Source organism: Alligator mississippiensis, chromosome 1, assembly GCF_030867095.1.
Source record: "Alligator mississippiensis isolate rAllMis1 chromosome 1, rAllMis1, whole genome shotgun sequence".
NCBI lineage: Eukaryota > Metazoa > Chordata > Crocodylia > Alligatoridae > Alligator > Alligator mississippiensis.
In genome coordinates, this window is record NC_081824.1 from 201,148,087 (window position 1) to 201,161,880 (window position 13,794).

General features: G+C 45.1%; 1 protein-coding gene across 2 annotated transcripts in view; it reads left to right on the forward strand.

Annotated features, from left to right (window-relative positions):
• Positions 1-1,346: 1,346 nt before the first annotated feature.
• Positions 1,347-13,794, forward strand: part of FOXN2 (forkhead box N2) — a 68,820-nt gene continuing 56,372 nt past the window's right edge. Inside the window, exon 1 of one of the 2 annotated variants that reach the window (XM_014610960.3) lies at positions 1,347-1,458. The gene's annotated coding sequence lies outside the window, so the exon portion shown is untranslated. The remainder of the gene's footprint in view (positions 1,459-13,794) is intronic. The other variant, XM_006274703.4, reaches the window with a different exon arrangement.

The window sequence follows — 13,794 nt, forward strand, 5'->3', positions numbered from 1 at the left end:
ATGATTTAATAGTTAAAAATAGGTGACAAATAGTGTGGGATGGGAAAATATCTGTGGATTCCCCCTGCGAATGCATTATTGTCCTTTCCTACAAATAAATCATTGCAATGCATCAGAGGCAGCCAAAAGACAATTGAGCGCACTTCAACACTAAAGGAAGCCTCATAAGGAATGGGCAACCTTCCTATTGGGGAGTGGGGGAGGGATGGGAGGTACAAAATCTTTCTTTCTCCTCCGGCCAGCTTATTCCCAGGTCCTATTATGATGTTGTAAAACTGTAAGTGTACACAGCACTGTAAACTCGCCTAAACAAACAGCAAAGTTCCTGCCCTCAGGAGCTTAAAGCAAAAGGCACGAGCCAATACAATGCAGTGCAACCTAGAACAAACACTGCAGCGTGTGGTCCACGCAGCCGGGAGCCGGATTCTCTCCTCAAAAGGGATGAAAAATAAATAAAGCCGATTTTCTTTTCTGTGGAAGGGGGAGTCCTGCACTTGGCCAAAAAAATACACTCTTCAGAAAGCAAAGCTGAATGTTAAGCGCCCGCCAACACAGAGCTGGGTGCCTGCGGCTCCCAGGCTTGCAGGAGGGGGGTTGGATCTGGCAACAAGTGGTAATAGGTCGCCAGGTTAATCCCACGCCTAGCAGAAGGCAGGGTAGGGATGCAGTAGATAATGCAGTAGTGTTAAAGGGGCTGGATGAGTGGAGCAGCACCAGTCCAAGGGCTGGATCAAGATCCATGCTCTTTTCAAGGCTGGTGGCACCTGCTTCTGCACCCATGCCACATGCAAGACCCATCGCTGCTGGTTGGGGATCCACCCAGTCCAGGACTCTGCCCCAGGTACATGTCCTGGACCAGGCCCTGCACACGGGGGCTGGCTGGAGTGGGTGTTGTGCGCCCAGAGGGTCCTGAGCAGGTGCCACGTGCGGGGGGGGGGGACCTTTGACACCCCTGGACTCAATGAATCAGAGACCGCCTGCCCCCGCGTGGTGAGGCAAGCCCAGACACAGCCCTGCTTCCCTAGGGGCTGCAATCCCAGGGCAATAGGAGGTGTCCCCGCGAGAGAGGTGACAGACGGGATGGAGGGTGAATACCCCGGGCTATCTGAGGGCAGGGCAGTGCCCACCACGCATTGCAATGCCTGGCTCAGGCATGGGGGGCGCCGCCCCTGAGGGCAAAGGGGGCATGGGGAGGCTGTCTGGGCAGCCCCGCACTGCCCCGAGCGCTCCCCCCCGCGCCGGAGTGGACTCGTCCCGGTGTAGGCGGGCGGGCGGCGCCAGGGTCGGCCCACTCGGGCGCGGGGGGGCGGAGCCAGCGGCCCGGGCGCCCGGTTGCTATGGGGAGAGCGCGAGGGAGGCGCCGCAGCTGCTGATCCCTGACACGTCCCCCCGCCCCCCGCTGCCATATTGTGTCGGCCCCGGCCGCACCGAGCTTGCCTGCCTGCCTACACACGGGAGGTGAGCGCCCGCGAGCGGGCGGGGGGGGGGCAGCGCTGGGGGGGGCCTCGGCGCTTGGCGGGGAGGCGGGGGGGCTCCTCCTTCTCCGGTCCCGGCCTGGCCCGGGGCGCGGGCGTGGGGCGCGCCGGGGTCGACACGTGGCCGGAGCTGGGGGGGCTGCGCCACGAGCCCAACAAAGAGCCGGGAGTCGCCCCCCGCCGCACGTGCCGCCCCGGGCCCGCGCGGGGTGGCCTTCCCGGCAGGCCCCTGTCTCATTCGCTGTTCTGCTTTCCGCTCCCTCCTTTGCTTCTTCGCATTGTCTGCTCTGAGTTCTACTCCCTTCCTGCTGCTCTGCTTTCTGCCCTCTGCTCCTTTGTATTTCCTGCTCTCTTCCCACTGCTCTTTTTGCTCTCTTGCATTGTCTGCTCTGCTTCCTGGTCCCTTCCTGCTGCTCTGCTTTCTGCTCTGTACTCTCTGCTCCTTTGCATTGCCTGCTCTGCCTCCTGCTTCCTTCCTGCTTTCTGCTCCTTTGCATTACTTGCTCTGCTTCCTGCTGCTCCACTCCTTTGCATTGCCTGCTCTGCTTTCTGCTCCCTTCCCAATGCTCTGCTTTCTGCCCTCTGCTCCTTGCCTGATCTGCTGCTGTCTGCCCAGGAAGCAGGCTCTGTCCAGGAGGGCCCCTGGGGGCTTTTCTGTCCCTCTTCCTTCATGTGTCTGGGCATTTTCTGTGGTCAGGTGTTCGCTGGCTCCTTGGATTCGTTCTTGGGCCAGCGGACACTTTCTGGTGCACTTTTCTCCATGCCCCCGTGGCATTGTTGCAAGTCTGTGCCCTTCACTGCTTTCCCTGTTTCTTTTGTTTGTCCTCAGGAATCAATTGCTATATTTACAGTGGCCTCCTTTTTAAGGAAGGCATATAGTTTTACTTAGTGGGCCTAGGCCCACGCTTTCCTATGGCATAAGAAATAGGCTCCCTCTCTAATCTGCTGCTCTGCTTTCCCCTCCCTGCCTGATTTGCTGCTCTGCTTTCCTTTCCCTGATCCTGCCATGTGCCACACAGAGGCTACCCGTGCTGCACATGACACACATGCTGCAAGTTGGGCACCCCTGCCCTGAAGTATGAGGAGGGCTTCCTCAAGTTCCCTCTCTTGTTAGGGGAAAAATTTCTACCCCCAGTATGTGGTGCTCTTGAGAAAGCTAAAGCCAGGTTTGTTTTGATCCCTAGCTCCTAGTGCTCATCTTCATAAAGTTTCAAGGTTTCTCTTTAAAGGTTCTCAGAGTGGTGGGGGGCACACGTCTACCTGTGCACACAACAGGCTTGTGCATCTGGAAATGTGAGTGTGTGTTTACAATGCTATAATATTTTGATGGAATTGGTTGCTGCACTGAAAATATTAGCCAGCAATTCTCAAGCACCATAAATTGCACACCTTTTCCCAAAATTTAGCTGCTGGAAATTGTGCAAATTATAATCCAGGATGTATGATAACAGCAGTTTTGCCACTTTAAAAAAGTAAATAAAAGTAAGCAGCAGGTGCTTCACACAGAGCTGCCTGCCTGCCTGCTGCTGGCTGTGGATGATTTCTTTTCACCCCCAGCAGAGGCAAGGAAGGAGTTTTTTCCTTCATTCTGTCTTTCAAATACCTTCGCTCTCCACATTTTATTTGGGGTTTTTTACTGCATGCAAGTAAATATGATATGTTAATAATTAACTCAGAACCAGGCGGGCTTCTTTTATGTTTGGACCTCCCTGAATGTCCTTTTTGGCACGTGATGAATATAATATGGTATCAGTATGGTGGACTTCAGTTTGTCTTATCAGCTCTTTAACAAGTATCACAGAAATGAAACCACATACACTGTATTAAGTTAAGACTGTTACCTAACAAAAGAGCATGGTGCAACTCACAGCATTGTCCCTGATGCATTCTGAATCTTGTTTTTTGCGGGAAAGTCAGTTACTCTGACAGAATTGGGAGGATTTAGGAAATGTTGTGATTACTGTTAAAGAATGGGGTAGAGTGTGCTGCTTTTTTTTTTTTTTTTTTTTTAAACAGCACAACCCAACTGTAGCTGGGGAGAACACATTCTCATCATCTTATATAATGGTTGAGGTTTGGGGTTGAACACTCTCATTGTGGCTTTCCCTGTTTTTGTGTGTTTGAGTCAGAAATATGCAACTGAATGATCTTCATGGTTTAGGAAAAAAATGTAATATCACAGTTATGACCTTTGGGTTAAAATTATAGACTGATGAGAATATTACCATGGTAGTGGAATACAGTACTATTATTTTCCTGGTATATACTATATGCAAATTTTCTTAGGCTCATAGGAAAGTAGGGTTGGAAGGGATTTCGCAAGGTCATCTAGTCCAGCCCCCTGACTCAAATCCCAGCCAACTGTGTGTCTAACTTGCTTTTGAAACTTTCCAAGTATGGAGATATGATAGTTTCTCTAGGTAGCCTGTTCCAGTGTGTGACCAGTCTCATGGACAGAAAGTTCTAATCTCCAAACTAAATTTCCCCTGCTACAGCTTGAGGCCATTGCCCCTAGTCATGTGCTGGACAGTCACAGAGAAAAGCCTGTCTCTCTAATTGCCCTTCAGGTATTGGAAGATGCTTATCAAATTGCAACTCTCTTCTTTTCTCCAAACTAAGCCTAGTTCTTTCAGCTTGTCCTCATAAGTCTTGCCTCCCAGGGTCCTGCTTATTTTTGTTGTCCTGCACTGGACTGTTTGCAAACTGTTCATATCCCTCTTGAAGTGGGAGCCCCAAAACTGGACACAGTACTCCAGGTGAGGCCTGAACAGGTGTCGAATAGAGTAGAAGAATCACTTCCCTTGATTTGCAAGGGTAAGTGCCGTTCCCATTACACAACCCGGCATGCCGTTCGCTTTTTTGCAACAAGAGCACGTTGTTGGCTCACGCAGCTTATGGTTTACTAAAACACCACGTTCTTTTCTGCAGTAGTACCACTTAGCCACTCATTCCCCAGTCTGTATTTGTGCATGCAGTTATTCTGCCCCAAATGCAGTACTTTACACTTGTCCTTGTTGAATCTCATCTAATAATTGCAAACCAGTTATCCAGGTCATTCTGGATCCCAGCTCTAATCTTCACAGTATCTGCAGTTCTACCCAATTTACTGTCATCTGCAAATTTGCTAGTTCAGTCCCACCATACAAATCATTAAAGAAGATATTACACAAGACAGAACCCAGGACAGACTTCTGGGGGATCTCCTCTTGATACCTCCTCCAAACTAGAAGTTGAGCCACTGATGATTACTCATTGAGGAAAAATGATCCAACTACTTAGATATCTACTTTACAGTACTTTCATCTAGTCTGTATTTCCTTCACTTGTCAATGAGAATGGTGTTAAAAGCCTTGCTCAAGTCAAGGTGTATCATCACACCAACTGCTCTCCCCCATCCACAGTCTGTCACCTTATAGAGGAAATCAGGTTGGTCAGGCATGACTTGTTCTTGGTGAATCCATGCCGACTGTTCCTGATCATCACCTTGTTCTCCACTAGGTGCTTTGCAGTAGATTCCTTGAGGACCTGCTCCATGATCTTTCCCACTATAGAGGGCAGGCTAACTGATTTGTAGTTCTTTGGATCCTTCTTCTTCTCCCTCTTAAAGATGGATTTGCCCTTTTTGAGTCATTGGGGCCTCACCTGATCTCCACAAGTTCTCAAAGAGAACTGACAGAAGTGGGGGAGGTTAGGGGGGAGGGGGAAAAAAACCCAAAACAACAACAACAAAACAACCCCCAAAACACACGCTTTAACAGAAAAAATAGCATGTTAGTTCAACCTGGTTCCACAGTGTCTGTATAGAGCAGGCGCTTCAGCGGCGCTTTTTGGTGCTTTTGTTTAAAGCTGATTCAATCAGCTTTTGGACAACAGTGCCATAAAAGACCCGCTGAAGTGCCCAATCTATACATAATTGGATACACTGCTCCATTATGTATAGATGGATTTAAGTTGTCTGGGACCCAGTTTTCTTCAGTGTGGGTTGCTTTTGTCCTGGAAGTTGGTGAATGAAGACCCTAGTCATTATCTGGAGAAAAAGCTTGTAGAAATACATGCATAATTAAAATAACTTGTTTTTTCAATAATCCATCTTTAAACAATGTATTCTGATGCCAACCCCAAAAGGAAAAGATTGGGGTAACTTGAGATGTTTGCTTCACATAGATGAGAGAACACCAACTAGAAAAGTTTTCAGAATTTTTACTTTTACTTACTTATAACTGGACTTGAACACTTTTGGGGATGTTTGAATTCTGTTTACAGTGACAGTTACACTGTGTTAGGTGAGCCAGAATTATTTGTGTAACCAAGGTACACGATAAACTTGTTAATCCATTGCCTTGTACGCCCATCCGGTAATTTTAACTGGTGTTAAAAGATTGTTTAGAAGCAACTGAATCAGAACGGCAGGGCATATTTTGCTTTTCACTTACACTGGGGCATTACTCTTTACATGGGTGTAAATAAAAAGAGAATTAAGCTGGTTTCATCTGCTCTGGGTAGTGTGGACTCTTGTCAGATGCATCTGAGTTCAACTTAATGGCTATATTTGGTTAGTGATTAATTTTAAACTAGACTTAAATGTGTTTAATTATAAAAAGGAAACCCCATTGTGTGAGAACCAGGTTGTAACAATTTGGCTAGTACAAATGGAGTTGAATGATGTTTCTCAAAGTATGGAAGATGAGGGTCCTGGTTCTTTATTGGCTTGTACATCTTTTATAAGAAGACTTGTAAAAGATTTCCAAGTTAGAATGGTAACATTTTTGCATTAATTTTGCACATCATTTGAAATACAGGGCAGAAGAAAATCAAGCTTTTAAAAAAGTTTTTGGTGTTTTTGCTCTTTTAGGCATTTGCCCTTTTACTGATGACCTTAGTATAGGAAAGATTCCTGCAGGCATAACAGCTTTTAAAATATTTTTTAGGTTTTCCTGTGAACTGGCTTAAGGGACACACAATGTCTTTGGCTATGGGTACATTATTACATGTATCAATCTTAAGGCTGTCGGACCTTATCTGTATTAGAAAAGGTGCAGTGGTTTAAACAGCCTAGCTAAACTAGTGCAGATCCTTAATAACACTGATATACTTTACATTTGCATAGCTTTCCATTTACTGACACAAAAGGAACAGATTTAAACCATTTCAGCACTTATATGCATCTGCATTAGTGGCTTATGCTAGTTTAGACAGATTAATCTAGTTACATCAGAGCAGCTCTTCTAGTATAGAGAACCCTTTTATCTTCCAACTACTGGTGAAGCAAGTTTGGGAGTGTTCCTAAGAATCCCTTGTGTAGATTGGTTTTCATTCTTCTAATTCACTAGAGCTATAACTCGTGAATCTATTAGTCTGGACGAACATTCAAGGGTGTTGCAACTGTTCAGGTGCCTGAATCATTTATCTCTAATGAGAGCATTTAGAAATCTATTATGGGGCCTTTGGAGATTTGGTGTGTACATGAGCTTTTAAGCAAAAGAGTAATGAGGGTTTGCCTCCTTGTTGCTTGAATTTGGGAGCAGTGACAGAACACCCTGATTCAAGCTTTCCACTTCTTACAAAATAAGAGGCTTTTGGTTCCTTGTCTCTTTATTTTTTACTACATTCAGCCTGCATGGGAACTTAGCAGAATTTTTCTATTGTATTTCCATACCATTTTAAACTTGGCCCTAAAATTACATATAATCTTTTCACACTTTATAACTATGGGGCTTGATTCATGTCAGGTGGAGGGACGCTTACTGAGTTTTGGCAGGCTATCGAGGGCCGCACGACAGGTAGCCAGGGGCAGATAAATATTTATTTTCTAAATTTTTATGGGCTTCGCAGGCCAGATAGAATGGCCTGGCGGGCCGCATTTTGCCCACCTCTGTGTTAGATGAACGTCCATTGGCAGTCATGTCACCAAGTTTGGCTTATTGGGTAAGGTGCTTTCAGGCTTTCCCTATTATGAATTCTAGTTTTTTCTGCTGGCAGAATCTCAGGCAGGGGATGAGGTTGTGGCTGCTATGTGTCACTGCAACCTAGGTGAGGCTCAAGAAGACATTTGAAGATGGCTGAGCCCAAAGTGAGGTAATGTGAGCCCAAAAGGAATGTCAGCAGTGTGGTGTGCTAATTTGGCAGATCTCACTCTTGAAGATAGTACAGAGTTTTGCTGCACCCTTTGGAGAACCCATCGGTGGAGGGTACCAGCAACACCAGTGAAAGATTGTGTAGGGATGCTTCATTTCCACAACCCCCTTTTACTGGATATTAGGAGGTTGTCACAATGGAAAGGATGAAGGCTTTCTTGTGTGTTTTTGTATTTGTACCTGTTGAGTATTATGAAAATCTGGGGGTTTTTTTTTCCATGCTGTCTAAAGATTTTAGCTATGCCCATTAAACTAAGTAAGTTTAGAAACAAATGTAGTTGAATTGGTGCAAACCTGTTATGTGGATATTCTTTAAGCTTAAGTGTAAGATGCTTTCATTTAAGCTGGTAAGGAATTGGTAAAATATTGATGTGTGGACAAAGGAGATATCACCAATAGTCTACAAAATTAGAATCTCTCTCCCCGATATATATATCATGGTGATACAGTAGGACATTGAACATAATGATGTAAGCACAAATCATGTGAAGAAGTCAACAGCAACAGGATAGCAAGTTGATTTCAGCTTTACTATTTTAGCATTTGTCTTCCATCATTATTTTCAGTGGGACACTCTTGTTACAGAATATATGTGCAAAACAAGCTAAATAAAAACATGTCCTTTCCTGGACTGTAAGTATAAGGGAAGCTCCACAGTGTAAAGTAGCATGAAACTTCATGTCTTTTTGTCCCCCAAAAGAAATGATCAGTTTTATGGATGGAGCTGGGTTTGCACAGTTATCTTTTAAGATAAAAATAAATTCCATCCATTTTATTCTATTTGGCTGCACATGGTTCCAATATACCACGTGATAGTATTTGTTGGTACAGAAGTTTGATATCCCATTAAACTTTAATTTCTTGCTTAGCACTTTAGGCTTGTTTTTGTACCCTTCCTCTGACAGTTAATAAAATGTTGTGTAACTTCCTGTGCAGAAGTTGTGCTGCACCTTTTTACTTGATGAATCAAAGACACCTGCTGGTCTTTACAGTCTGCATACAAGTGCAAACTTGTCTAAAGCTTATCCATATCCAGGCTTCACAAATTATGTAGGTGGTGAGATTTTTTTAAAATCAGATGCGCAATGGTTCCGTGTTTCCCAGCCGAAAGAACCATGGAAAAAATAAGGCTCTAAAGCTTTCTTCTTTTCCTTTTGTAATTGCATCTTTATATATTGCATACACCTTCTATATTCTCCAGATTTTCAGTGTTACATTGTGGAAATTGTTATACTTTCCACCATCTAGGACGCTGAACAATACATTATATTGAAAAGTATCTGAACTTTCTTTATCGCATTAAGCAAAAGCAAATACTGACACTCCAGAGTACATGCCATGTATAATGTATGTCAACAAGTGGGGAAAGAATTAGCCTGCAGAAGGATAATAAATTTCAGTGTACAGAAAGACTGCTGCCTAGTGTCCAAGAGTGTCCTTATGACCTCTGGTGACTTTGTCTCTCCTCTTTACAACATCATAGTTACAGAAGTGCAAACATCCAAATGTGTTCTGTCTTGAAAAGAACTGATGGGTAGTATTTAGTACTGGGTGTCTGAAGGTCTATGAAGTGAGTAAGTTTGGAAGAGTACCTATTGTATTGTAAATATGGCTATTTCTGCCTCTTACAACATGGCAAGTTTTGTACAAGAATCACTTCAAATAAATTAGGTGCCAGAGTTTATGGGAAGTTTTTATAGCTGAAATCTTGTTACAAGATCTTGGGCTCAGTAAGTAGGGTAGTTTTGTTCTTCATACTGTACAAAATTGGCTTTTTAATTCACAGCTCAATTATTTTAATGAAATAAGGCTATGCATTAGGATTCCTGTGTTAGATTGGGTGGGTATCCTACTGCTGAAGGGTGTGGGAGTTTTTATTTATTTATTTATGTATTTCCAATATTTTTATATTCTGTTTTGACTAGAATTCAGATTGTGCTAATGACAACCATGCTTTCACCAAGTTCTTACAGGTAGCAAGGTGCTGATAAGGGTTTTTTTGGCCATTGTATTCAAGGGTGGCTAAATTGGAACAGTCTGTCCAAATAAACTATATTAATACTTTATTGGCTGAACCATTTTAAAACATGATTTTTATCTTGGGTTGATACAAGGTCAGAAGACTGTAACAGCTATTGCTATATCTATTCCCTAGCCTTTTCATCTGTCTTTGACAACTTGTGGAAAATGCAGCTTTTTTTTTCTCCCTCTAACTGGCACTGTACTCTCCACATCAGAGGTACGGATCAGCACAGTTCAATATCCCTTTCAACAGCATCATTGATTGTGTTTTGACTTTGTTAGAACTACTGTGTTTTCAATCCATTTAGTGTTGGCTTTGTGCATGTTCAGGAGCAGCTTCTTGATCTGTCGGATATCTTTGCTCACACTTTGCCCTGTCTTTAAGGGTTCTGTCAGGGCATGTGATGTTGGATTGCAGTTCTCTTTTTGGCTATTTGGATCCTGTAAATCCTTTAACTTGTTCCACCTTCCCAAAAGCCACCTCCTTTTGTACCACTTCACACATCAAAGATTTGTGTGTTCCTTCTCATCCCCCAAAATTATTCTTGGTACATTCCAACCTTATTTCTTACCTAATTTTAGTTTTCCAATTAAACTGTGGTCCCTCATTTGTCCTTTGTTTTCAGCTTAACAGGACATTGTTTTATTACATTATGTTTGAGTTCTGTGCAGTTAGCAATCCAAGTGATGCTGGGTTACTTCATGAAGAATCTTAGTGGTTACAGTCCCTGAATCTAGGGGACTATAGAGTAAAACACCAGTTGGCAGAGGATGCTGCCAAATACTGCTGAGAATATTATAACAGTATTCTTACCATTGATCCATCTTCTAGGTTAGTCTAGCCAAACAGAATAGGCATTGTACAGGCAAATTTGCTTTCCTCTAGGAGTGTTCATTAATCAAAGTACAGTATGAATATTTTTCTTTTTTATCTGTGGAGTCTTGACCATGTTATATGAGATGTATTAAGGTATTGGTATTCTCACAGTGCTGTTGTAACAAGTGCCTTTCTTTTTACCTTCATCAAGAGCATTGTGCTTATAGTTTCAGTTTAAGATTCATCTACTGTTTAGCTGAGTAGTGGGGGTGCTTGAAAAGCCAGTATGGCCGGTACATGGACTTACAAACCCTTCTCTCAGCCGTGCTGGCTTTCTCCTTACCTCTCCCCGTTCCAGTGTTGCTTGCAGTTTAAAAGTCAGAGGGTTTGGAGATCCAGCTTAGGGAATGCCTCTGTACTCCCGGCTGTGCTGGCATTTCAGTCACCAGTCCCACTGCTCAGCTGACCAGGAGCAGTGTGGGGCAAGGTAGACTACAGTACCACTGCAGGAAAGCTCAATAGCCTTGCCACTGCAGCAAAATGCCCCTGTCTTGCCCTGTACTGCTCTGGGTGAGCCCAAAGTGGTGCAAGATGAGGCAGGCTGCCGTGCCTCTGCAGCAACACTCCCAGAACTTGCTGCAATGCCAGTGCTCCACACTGCCTCCAGTCCTAACCTTGCACGTCTCTGGGTCAGCCCAGAGGAATACAAAGATCAGGGTTAATTCTCATGTGGGGAGAACCAGGGAAGTTCCCACCATGGGAGGATGTCCCCCCTCCTGCCAGTCAGCTGATTAGCAGGATGTGGGCAGGGCATTTTCCCAGGACAGGAACCCTCCCCACCTCTTTGTGGCAGCTGCTGCTTCTCATTACCTACCAAATTCCATTTGAGGGTCTGCCCCCTTCCCATGCAGGGAGAGGGCAAGCTGTCAATGAATGCACTACCCTAAGGGTAAGGATAGAAGAAACTTCTGGTAGAAGAAGGGAGGAGAGGCTAAGGGACCTGAACCTGTTTAGCCTCCACAAGAGAAGGCTGAGGGGGATCTAGTGGTTGTTTACAAACTGGTCAGAGGGGACCAGCAGGCATTGGGGAGTCCCTGTTCCCCTGAGCGCTCTCAGGAGTGACTAGAAATAACAGCCACAAGCTGGCAGAGGGTAGATTCAGACTAGACATCGGGAGGTGCTATTTCACTGTCAGGGCAGCTAGGATCTGGAACCAACTTCCAAGAGAAGTGGTGCTGGCTCCTACCCTGGGGGTCTTTAAGAGGAGGCTAGATGAACACCTCGCCAGGGTCATTTGACCCCAGTACTCTTTCCTGCCATGGCAGGGGGTCGGACTTGATGATCTGCTCAGGTCCCTTCTGACCCTACCAACTATGAAACTATAACGCCTGGACGCAGGAGCAGGGGTTGATGTTGCATACTTAGACTTCAGGAAGGCCTTCGATACGGTATCCCACACCATACTGGTCAACAAGTTAAGAGGCTGTGACTTGGATGACTACACAGTCCGATGGGTGGTGAATTGGCTAGAGGGTCGCACCCAGAGAGTCATAGTGGATGGGTCGGTATTGACCTGGAAGGGTGTGGGCAGTGGGGTCCCGCAGGGCTCGGTCCTTGGACCGATACTCTTTAATGTCTTCATCAGCGACTTGGACGAGGGAGTGAAATGTACTCTAAGTTTGCTGATGACACAAAACTGGGGAGAAGTGGACACGCCGGAGGGCAGGGAACAACTACAAGCAGACCTGGATAGGTTGGACATATGGGCAGAAAACAACAGAATGCAGTTCAACAAGGAGAAATGCAAAGTGCTGCACGTAGGGAGGAAAAATGTCCAGCATACCTACTGCCTAGGAAATGACCTGCTTGGTGGCACGGAAGCGGAAAGGGATCTTGGAGACTCCAAGATGAGCATGAGTCGGCAGTGTGACAAAGCCATCAGAAAAGCTAATGGCACTTTATCGTGCATCAGCAGATGCATGACGAACAGATCCAAGGAGGTGATACTTCCCCTCTATTGGGCACTGGTCAGACCGCAGTTGGAGTACTGCGTGCAGTTTTGGGCGCCACACTTCAAGAGGAATGTGGATAACCTGGAGAGGGTCCAGAGAAGGGCCACTCATATGGTTAAGGGCTTGCAGGCCCAGCCCGATGAGGAGAGACTAGGGCACCTGGACCTGTTCAGCCTCCGCAAGAGAAGGTTGAGAGGTGACCTTGTGGTTGCCTGTAAGTTCATCACGGGGGCACAGAAGGGAATTGGTGAGTATTTATTCACCAAGGCGCCCCCAGGGGTTACAAGAAATAATGGCCACAAGCTAACAGACAGCAGATTTAGATTGGACGTTAGGAAGAACTTCTTCCCAGTTCGAGTGGCCAAGGTCTGGAACAGGCTCCGAAGGGAGGTGGTGCTCTCCCCTACCCTGGGGGTCTTCAAGAGGAGGTTGGATATGCATCTAGCTGTGGTCATCTTGACCCAGCACTCTTTCCTGCCTATGCAGGGGGTCGGACTCGATGATCTATTGAGGTCCCTTCCAACCCTAGCATCTATGAATCTATAAGTGAATGTACCCACAATGGAAAACCAAAATGATTTAAAACAATCCCTAAATTTAATTCTGAACATGTAAAATACAGTAATTTTTCTTATTAGTATGTGGACCTTTTCCTGTTACCCTTGGTGTTCTAGATATTTGGACCTATTTAATGTATTTCTGCATTGTACTTTTGCTCCCTTGTATGTGTATGTAACTTTGATGTGCCAGAGAAAGCTCTCTCTTGTAGAACAAAAGTTCTAGCCTGATAACCAATGCCTTCCATATTTACAGAGAGAGTAGTATGAAGGCAAGGAAACTACATGTAGTTTTAGTTAAAACATGTTTGAAAATATATTAATACTACTGATATTAAGTTCTGTTGCCTCTGTTTTTAATTCATGCAACTTCTGGGGTGCAATCTAAAACTGCCTGAAGCATTAAATTTGGAGACATTGCAACAGGAAGGTCAAAATCTAGATCCTGTCTGGACACTAGAGGTGTTTTGGAATGCTGTGTTAAAACAAAAATTACAGGCAAACCACAAAGGAAGAAGAACTTACCTGCATAACGTATTGTATGTACTTGAAACTAAGACTAGGGGTTTTTTTGTCCAATGGCGTTGGGGTAAAGGGGAAGCTCCTCATCTTAGATTTGCATACAAAGCAGGGGGAGGGGCAGCAGCCTCCTGCCGCCTCCCTCAGCTTGACATCTGCAGTTTCCTCCCCCCACATACTTCTTTACTGTCAGCTCAGCTCTGGCTCAGGCTGGATCCCCTCCTGGGCACAGAGCACCTGGAAATGTTGTCCTCTGTT